The 7712-nt window shown below is 45.8% G+C and overlaps 1 protein-coding gene across 4 annotated transcripts in view; it reads right to left on the reverse strand.

The window, feature by feature from the left end:
• The window catches only part of large2 (LARGE xylosyl- and glucuronyltransferase 2), a 101430-nt gene that overhangs the window by 56497 nt on the left and 37221 nt on the right, over positions 1–7712 (reverse strand). For 3 of the 4 annotated variants that reach the window (XM_046031936.1, XM_046031937.1, XM_046031938.1), the window contains one exon: positions 5861–5944. The exons of the other annotated variant lie outside the window; for it this stretch is intronic. The gene's annotated coding sequence lies outside the window, so the exon portion shown is untranslated. The remainder of the gene's footprint in view (positions 1–5860; positions 5945–7712) is intronic. 4 annotated transcript variants of the gene reach the window in all.

Genomic DNA, 7712 nt, shown 5'->3' on the forward strand with positions numbered 1-7712 from the left:
AAAAAAAAAAAAAAAAGGGAGTAGGTTGTAGTGAAAACACAATCCTTGATCCAAACATGGAAAATAGGATCAATTTTATCCGCAATGTTTGTGGCAATAGCAGAAAACAGGTGGACAATTTAAAGTAGGGGTATGCCAAAATATCGATACAGCAATATATCTGTCTACATTTTTCCATCCCATCATATCGATACATAAAAAAAGAAAAATAGCGCTTTGACGGTTAGCTCAATGCTAACACATAATGGGAATCTCCCTTAATGTGCTAACGGACATTAGCATCCCAAAAATACAATCATAACATAACCTACACATTTTGCTTCACATGCTGAACATCCTGAGTGACCTGCTGTGCAAATACCTAAAGAACATATGTTTCCTGAGCTCTGCGTGAAATAAAAAAGAGCTGCTAACTTCACGGGTTTGATCTGCTGCTTCAGCACAGCAGACCAGCTACAGCAACCCCAAAGGGTCAAAACTCAAACCCAAAATTCCCAGCGGCCTAAAAATACAGCTGTCAGGTGGAGAAAGGGCAGCACATATTAGACTGGTACACAGCACATTCTATTTTCAGCAAAAACTCATTTTTATGTGTCTTTTATAAAGAAAAGTTTTAATAATATTTTCTGTTGTTTTTATTTACAGACTGAAAGAAATGTGTGCTGCAGAGTTGTGCTGTTTTCTAACAGATTGGAACTGGACTTAAAACACAATCTTTGATCCAAATGTGAACCAAAAAGCTCACAGCGTACAGATTTTTCATCTAAAATAACACTCTTCAAACACATTGTTTATATACACGTGGTCAAATATTAATGCACATGTGAGTCGTCAGTCCCTAATTTGGGTCTTTACTTCACCTCAAACCCTGACAGAAACTCCCCTGGGCCAGAAAACTGTCCCTCTCCTGGGAACTAATTAAATATGAAGCCATCAGCCTCCCGCCGGCCGATCAGCACATCACACGGCCTCCTAATGCTCGTTATCTGTCCAATCCTGAGGCAGGGTGCAGTGGGGGTGGGGGGGGTCAGAGGTCAGGGAAATAGGAGTGGGAGAGCGGAGCACTGTGGGTGAGTGCCCTGTGGTCATGTCAGCTCACCTCAGTCTGGAAAATGTGGTGGGGGAAAACACTGTGTGTGTGTGTGTGTGTGTGTGTGTGTGTGTGTGTGTGTGTGTGTGTGTGTGTGTGTGTGTGTCCTTGTAAAAGCTCATTACAAGTCTTATAGGTCATCTGCAACCGCGAGCAGAGCTCATCAATCAGTCAGAGGCGTCGCATTTCTGCACACAGCAGGTGCAGGGTTACACTCCGACAGCCCCCCCCCTCCCACACACACACACACACACTCTACAGGGTCTGATTTAACTATTTAAAGGCTCAACTAATCAATAGTTTTTATATTACCAATGACTAAAATGACCACATGTGACGTGAGCGTGTAGCTCGTCGAGACAAACCCACAGGGGATTCTTCACGGTTCAGTCTCAGTGTTTCAATCAGCAGCAGCAGATAAAGCCACAGTACACGAGCTGCTCAGAACCAAAGCGCAGACACCGTTAGAGACCAGCTGTTTTTACAAGACACAAAGTGCACACAGAGTATGAGGACAGTGATGTTTGCCACCGATTCATCATCGTGAGGTGAAAGTGTTGACTTGCTACCAACCAGTGGTCGACGGATGTTGTTATCTTGGCGGCTGTAAATATCCACATCAGCCACTGACAAACTGGTCTGCCCACGCCCGACCTCTCAGAACTCAATTGTAAGGCCATCACACACCCACTAAATCACCACGTCACTCTACGACCCTCTGGGTGCTGGTCCAGGTCCCTGAGGTGCAGAAGGGCTCCTTTGCAGGTACCAAGCAACAGCATTGCTGTGAAAAAGAATTCCCCTCTGGGGGCAATAAAGTCTGAAGTCCATTTCTACTGAGCAGGGCAGCTGATGGCCATTGACAATTATCTCTAAATGCTGGATATCGGCTTGATTAACGTCAATACCTGCACTATCTCTGCGGACACATCTGCAGGTGGCCTTGCCTGATTAATCATCATCTTTATCATTTCCTACCAACAGTTTCATTTCACCATGACTCCAGTCTTTCCCGCACCTCTGCTGAGTGGTTTTAGTTTCTTAAACCTAATCCAAACCCTTTGACATCTTGAAAAACATGAATAATTTATCTAACATTACACTGATAATGTATTTTGCATTTTAGTTATAAGGCTTATTGGTCAGTGAGCAAGTCAAAAGAGAGAGTGTGAGAGACCCGGGTTCAACTCCCCACTGTGACACATCTACCATTGTGTCCCTGAGCAAGACACTTAACCCCTAGTTGCTCCAGAGGCGTGCGACCTCTGACAGATATGGTCGCTTTGGATAAAAGCGTCAGCTAAATGAATAAATGCAGATGTATGTAGTAGCATCACATTTCCTCCAAACCCCCAGGAAGTGCTTCTGGCTTTGAAGTTAATTCTACTAGTAGCCAAACCAGACATTTTCTCATTGGCTTACATTGTGAAAGAAGAGGCTATAAAAGGCTCAATGTCTAGCCTACACCGCAGAAGTATAAATTGGCCTTAAAGCTGCAGGCGTTCATGTCAAAGTCTTTCATGTAATTGTGGACTTTGGTTCCCTGACTTCAGTCTTTAAGGCAGCACCTCCTCGTAAAATGGCACCACGCCTGGAGAGAAGCATTTCTTAAGGACAAATCTGTTCCATAAACTGCGATGATCATTGCTAATCAAGCACACGCACACACAAGTACAAATGTGTGTGCGTGTGTAAAAAAAGATGGAGGTTTTACAGGTGCATCATCTGGCTTATCAAGTGGGGAAACTCTTGCTCTTCTTGTTGGTTAAATTGGGATCAAGATGCCTCCAGGAGCCGCCTACACCACTGAACTACACATGTTGGGTTAGCACACACTAACACACCCCTTCCCCCAGCTAATTCAACCAACAGCTTCACGTCTTGTGATGGCGCTGACGGCAAGCTGGTAGATCCTCTCGTGCCGCGCAGACTTCAGAGGACGTTAATTCCCAAACTCTATTTAATATAATGTGCTACAGCCATGGGAGTGAAGGCGGACGGATCACAGGACGCCGCCTCTCTTATCATATCACACTGCCGCACGATCAGTCTGTTTCCACAACTCCAACCAAGTCCCAGTGCCTGGGAAACGAATCCGTTTCAAGCAGCTGCTGCAGCGTGCACGTGGGCACACCAAACAGCAGGCTCTGTGTCGACACTCTGTAGATTGGGTTTTTAAAATATAATGAGTGCTAATCTGAAAGCACAGCCATTTTGCAAATGCCTTCAGGGAGTGTGCAACAAAGCAGAGGGATGGTGGGCGGTGGCAGCGAGGAATCTAGTGTCTAACATTCAATACCAGGAGGAAACAGAAGCTCTATTCCCGCCTAGTGCACTCTGATTTGGGGTGTCTCCTGCCCCAACGGTCTTATCCACTGCACGAGAAGCAGGTTAGGAAAGCCGCTGTGCTCTGCTTCTCTATCAAAGGCAGGACAGTTAAAAGCACATGCTACATCCTGCGGTTGATAGTAGTATATTTTGCAGTACGCTCGACTGCAGCCGATCTGTAACGAGCTAACGTTATTAGCTAGCTGTATTTGTCCGACTACCCATAACAAAGCAATAATGCTTATTACACTTGCAGATCTCCACCAGGTGTGTCTGGGGGGCAGGGAACAGGAAGTGCAGGGCAGCTGTGCGTCACCCTGGTTGGGACCGCAGTTCTACGACCGTAGTTCTTTTGCAACAACGCCATCTAAGATTGGTGGTAGTAATGCGCGCAGCTGTAGGTTAACAGGTCCACATGCACATAATCAATAACTTAGGTTTAGGAACCCACCATGTGATGTTTAGGGTTAGGTTTTTTGGCTTTGGGGGGGGGGGGGGGGGGGTGTCAAGAGTAACAAAGCTTGCTAGCTAGCCAGCCAGCTAGCTGGCAGTATCGACGTAAACAAGGGTCCTACAAATGCAGTTCCGGTCCTGCAGCCTCTGGTACAGCAGCTACATACTACCAAAGTCCTTTTAGGCAAGTCCTGCCACTCGGCCGCCATCTTGGCAACGCCTCCGGGCAGCTATGGACTAACAAGAACGGGCTCCTATCTAAATGAATGGGCAGAGCGCCAGATCTGCACTTTCAACGACATGAATAGAATCAGCAGTAAAATCTGATAAGAATCGCTGAAAAAGACATCTTTGCCCCAAAATAAGGTTTAAGAAGAGTTTTTTCCGACTGGTTATACTTCTACTACGCATGCGACAGCGCTTCCGTAATAGAGACCCTCACGCCGGTGGAACCACACGATTGGCTGAAATGCGTTTCCCACTTGGGAAAAAGCAGACTTTCTAGCAGGAGGGGTGGGACGGCCGCCATCTTTGCCGTTATGGGCTTTCCCCATACAGTTGTACTGAGGATGTGATTGAGTGGCGTGTCTCCTCCAAGTGCCTGATACTCAAAAAAAAAAAATAAAACAAATACTGAAACTTTGCCACAGTGGGTGTTATCTGCACTCCAGCTTCAGGGGGCAGTAATGAGTCCATTACACCGCACTCAAACACGTACAAAGACAAGTGCCACAAAGATGAAACTGCTTTACTGGAAGTGTTTTCAGTGTGCATTAGTTTAACAAGAGAAAAGACTTCGGGATGAAGACCATCTGCTTGGCTTCCCACCTCTGTGAAGCGGCACGCAGCCGCCACGCTTCTGTTTCTCCTACGCAGCGAATGAGTGTTCATACAGGACGACACGACAGAGACTCACGAGCAGTTTCCCCAGGAGAAAACAAAAAGCACGCCAACACTGCACAATAATCTCATTTTAACAAGTCATCTAAGAACAACCAGGGACCTGATGTGATTAAGGAATCCAGGATCTGTGCTTCATGGGAAACATATTCACACAAAATATAATACTCATATTTAAAAATCAAACCAAAGTCCAAATACCCCTGAATTGTGGACATAACATTTCTTACACGTCTCTATTAAACCTGTCAAACACTGAAACCTTTTTAACCACATGCATGTGAGTGATTGCTCAGAGCAGACATTTTGATTGTGACACCAGGGCACATTTCAGCAATACCAGAACTGCTAATGATGCTTTTCACTGATCAGATCTGAGAGTACCTCCACGGAAGAGAGGCAATGTTCATAAAATGCTAAAATTTAAGTTAATTTAAGAGCCGATTGACAGCAGAGAGTGTGAATAACACACGTCATTAATTATAAGTCGTATTCTTTGAGAACATGTACTTTACAAAAAATGACATGTACTGCAGTATTGATCTACCTATATTTCTTTAGAGAGCTTACTCCTCTGTAGAGACTCCACACTGCTGTGCTAAATTAGTTCCCACAACGCTGCGAGTGCACATTAATCATTTCCACTGCAGCTTCTGTTTCTCCTCAAGCAGAAGAAAAAAAAGAAAAAGCACAGAATAAAACAACCTTAATTATCAGATGACCTTTGTGTTCAACCAGGTGTTTTCTAACATGTTGAAAACTGAAGCTGCGGCACTGAAATGCCACGTTATACTTCCTTGTGTCAAAGTTAATGCAAGGAAATAAACTGCAAAAGAGCCAAAACAATAAATCCAGGGATTTTCTGCATGTGTTTCCGAACGTGTTCCTCCTGTGCAGATTTCTCAGAAACAAACTGATACCCGTTATGGTCTTTCAACCAGTTTTACACTTCACATGCAGTCATTTCTCCTCCCCGACGGTAACACACTCCCACACATTCACTGAGCGGGAAGACAAAAGGAGTGAAGAGGAAAAGGTGTCACATTTGAAGCAAAAAATAAGAAGAAAGAAAAGGCATTTGTTCCTCACCAGATTGGTAGATGTTGATCTCAGTGTGGGGAAAACTGACGGGAGAAGATGCTCAGTCGCAGGAACCTCGGGAGAAAATCCAGTCTGTAAATAAATATAAAAATAGGTATGAGAAGACAGACGACAGGGCCGGGGGGAGATTACTGATCAGATGATAAATATACAAGATATCAAATAAAAAACGAGAAATAGAGGAAGATGGATTTCTGATGAGCCGTGTGAACAAAAGCAACAGAGGATCAATCGAACTGTCAAATGGCAGCGAACTCTCTACTCGACTGTCATCATTAAAGTTAGATCACAAGATCTTTTTCCTAAATTTGTTTTTGTTGCCATCGTTAGCTCTCAATGCTGTATTTCTGCATCCTGTTTCACCCGTCAATCAAACACGGCAGACGGCAATCTGTTTCAAAAAACCAGAGGTGACCAAAAACCTTCGTCCACCAAGCCCCAGCGACCGTTTACTGGGGTTGGGTATAAAGAAACGGAGTTGGAATCGGTACCAAATTTCCGAGAACTGGGATTTGTGTTTGGATTCTAAACACAGGTGAGCTGATGTTCACCTTTTATACTGAAGGGAAACCCACGATGGCTACAGATGAGACGAGTCCCAGAGACGTCCCTCTAGGACAGACTCCTCACTTTAGAGACATGAAGGGGAGGAGGAGCGAGGAGGAAGAGGGTCACAGAGTGCTGACAAGATATGTGGTGAAGGAACCAGAAACGAGATTCAATAAGCAGAATCGATAAAATTGAAACGATGCCCAAACCTACCGCTAAAACAAAAGAAAAGGTGTTTCACTGTCAGGTGAGAAGAATAATAGTAGTTTCAACTGTTAGTGTTCATAACAGAACATCTGTGATGTATTTAGCTTAGCATCAGGACTGGAAGGAGCAAAACAATCTTCTTCAGGAATAATTCCAAGCTGCCTCCGGCTGTGTTCAGACCATCATTAGCACAAACATGCAGCCTCCTCATTCACAGTCATGAGACTGTGTTGACAAAGACAGAGGTCCTGGGGTGTGGAGGCCGGAGCTGCAACATAATCCATCATATGTGAGCAGACGTGGTGGATAACTTTATAAGTGAAAAGGTGTATTTCTGACAAAATATAAAATAACTGTAGCCGTGATCACGTTCCGAGGTTTAATCCAGTTTCAGAGCATTATAATCCGCCATGCGTGGTTTTTTTGTTACTCTAGCCACTTTCTAATTACAGTACAAGACTGATCTTTGGTAATTGAGTTGTAGACTGCGTACAGGGGCTGAATAGTGACATAAAAGGTGTAAATAAGCATAATTACAGAAGGGTTTAAACCAAGTGGCGGGTTTGAAAAAGACAAGCCAGCAGGGGGCGCCTTTTAAACCTGCGTCCTCTCCAGCAGCCAGCAGGGGGCGCCTTTTAAACCTGCGTCTCCTCCAGCAGCCAGCGGGGGGGGCGCGCCTTTTAAACCTGCGTCTCCTCCAGCAGCCAGCGGGGGGGGCGCGCCTTTTAAACCTGCGTCTCCTCCAGCAGCCAGCAGGGGGCGACTTAAACCTGCGTCCTCTCCAGCAGCCAGCAGGGGGCGACTTAAACCTGCGTCCTCTCCAGCAGCCAGCAGGGGGCGACTTAAACCTGCGTCCTCTCCAGCAGCCAGCAGGGGGCGACTTAAACCTGCGTCCTCTCCAGCAGCCAGCAGGGGGCGACTTAAACCTGCGTCCTCTCCAGCAGCCAGCAGGGGGCGACTTAAACCTGCGTCCTCTCCAGCAGCCAGCAGGGGGCGACTTAAACCTGCGTCCTCTCCAGCAGCCAGCAGGGGGCGACTTAAACCTGCGTCCTCTCCAGCAGCCAGCAGGGGGCGACTTAAACCT

Source organism: Micropterus dolomieu, linkage group LG20 (genome assembly GCF_021292245.1).
Source record: "Micropterus dolomieu isolate WLL.071019.BEF.003 ecotype Adirondacks linkage group LG20, ASM2129224v1, whole genome shotgun sequence".
NCBI classification, from domain to species: domain Eukaryota; kingdom Metazoa; phylum Chordata; class Actinopteri; order Centrarchiformes; family Centrarchidae; genus Micropterus; species Micropterus dolomieu.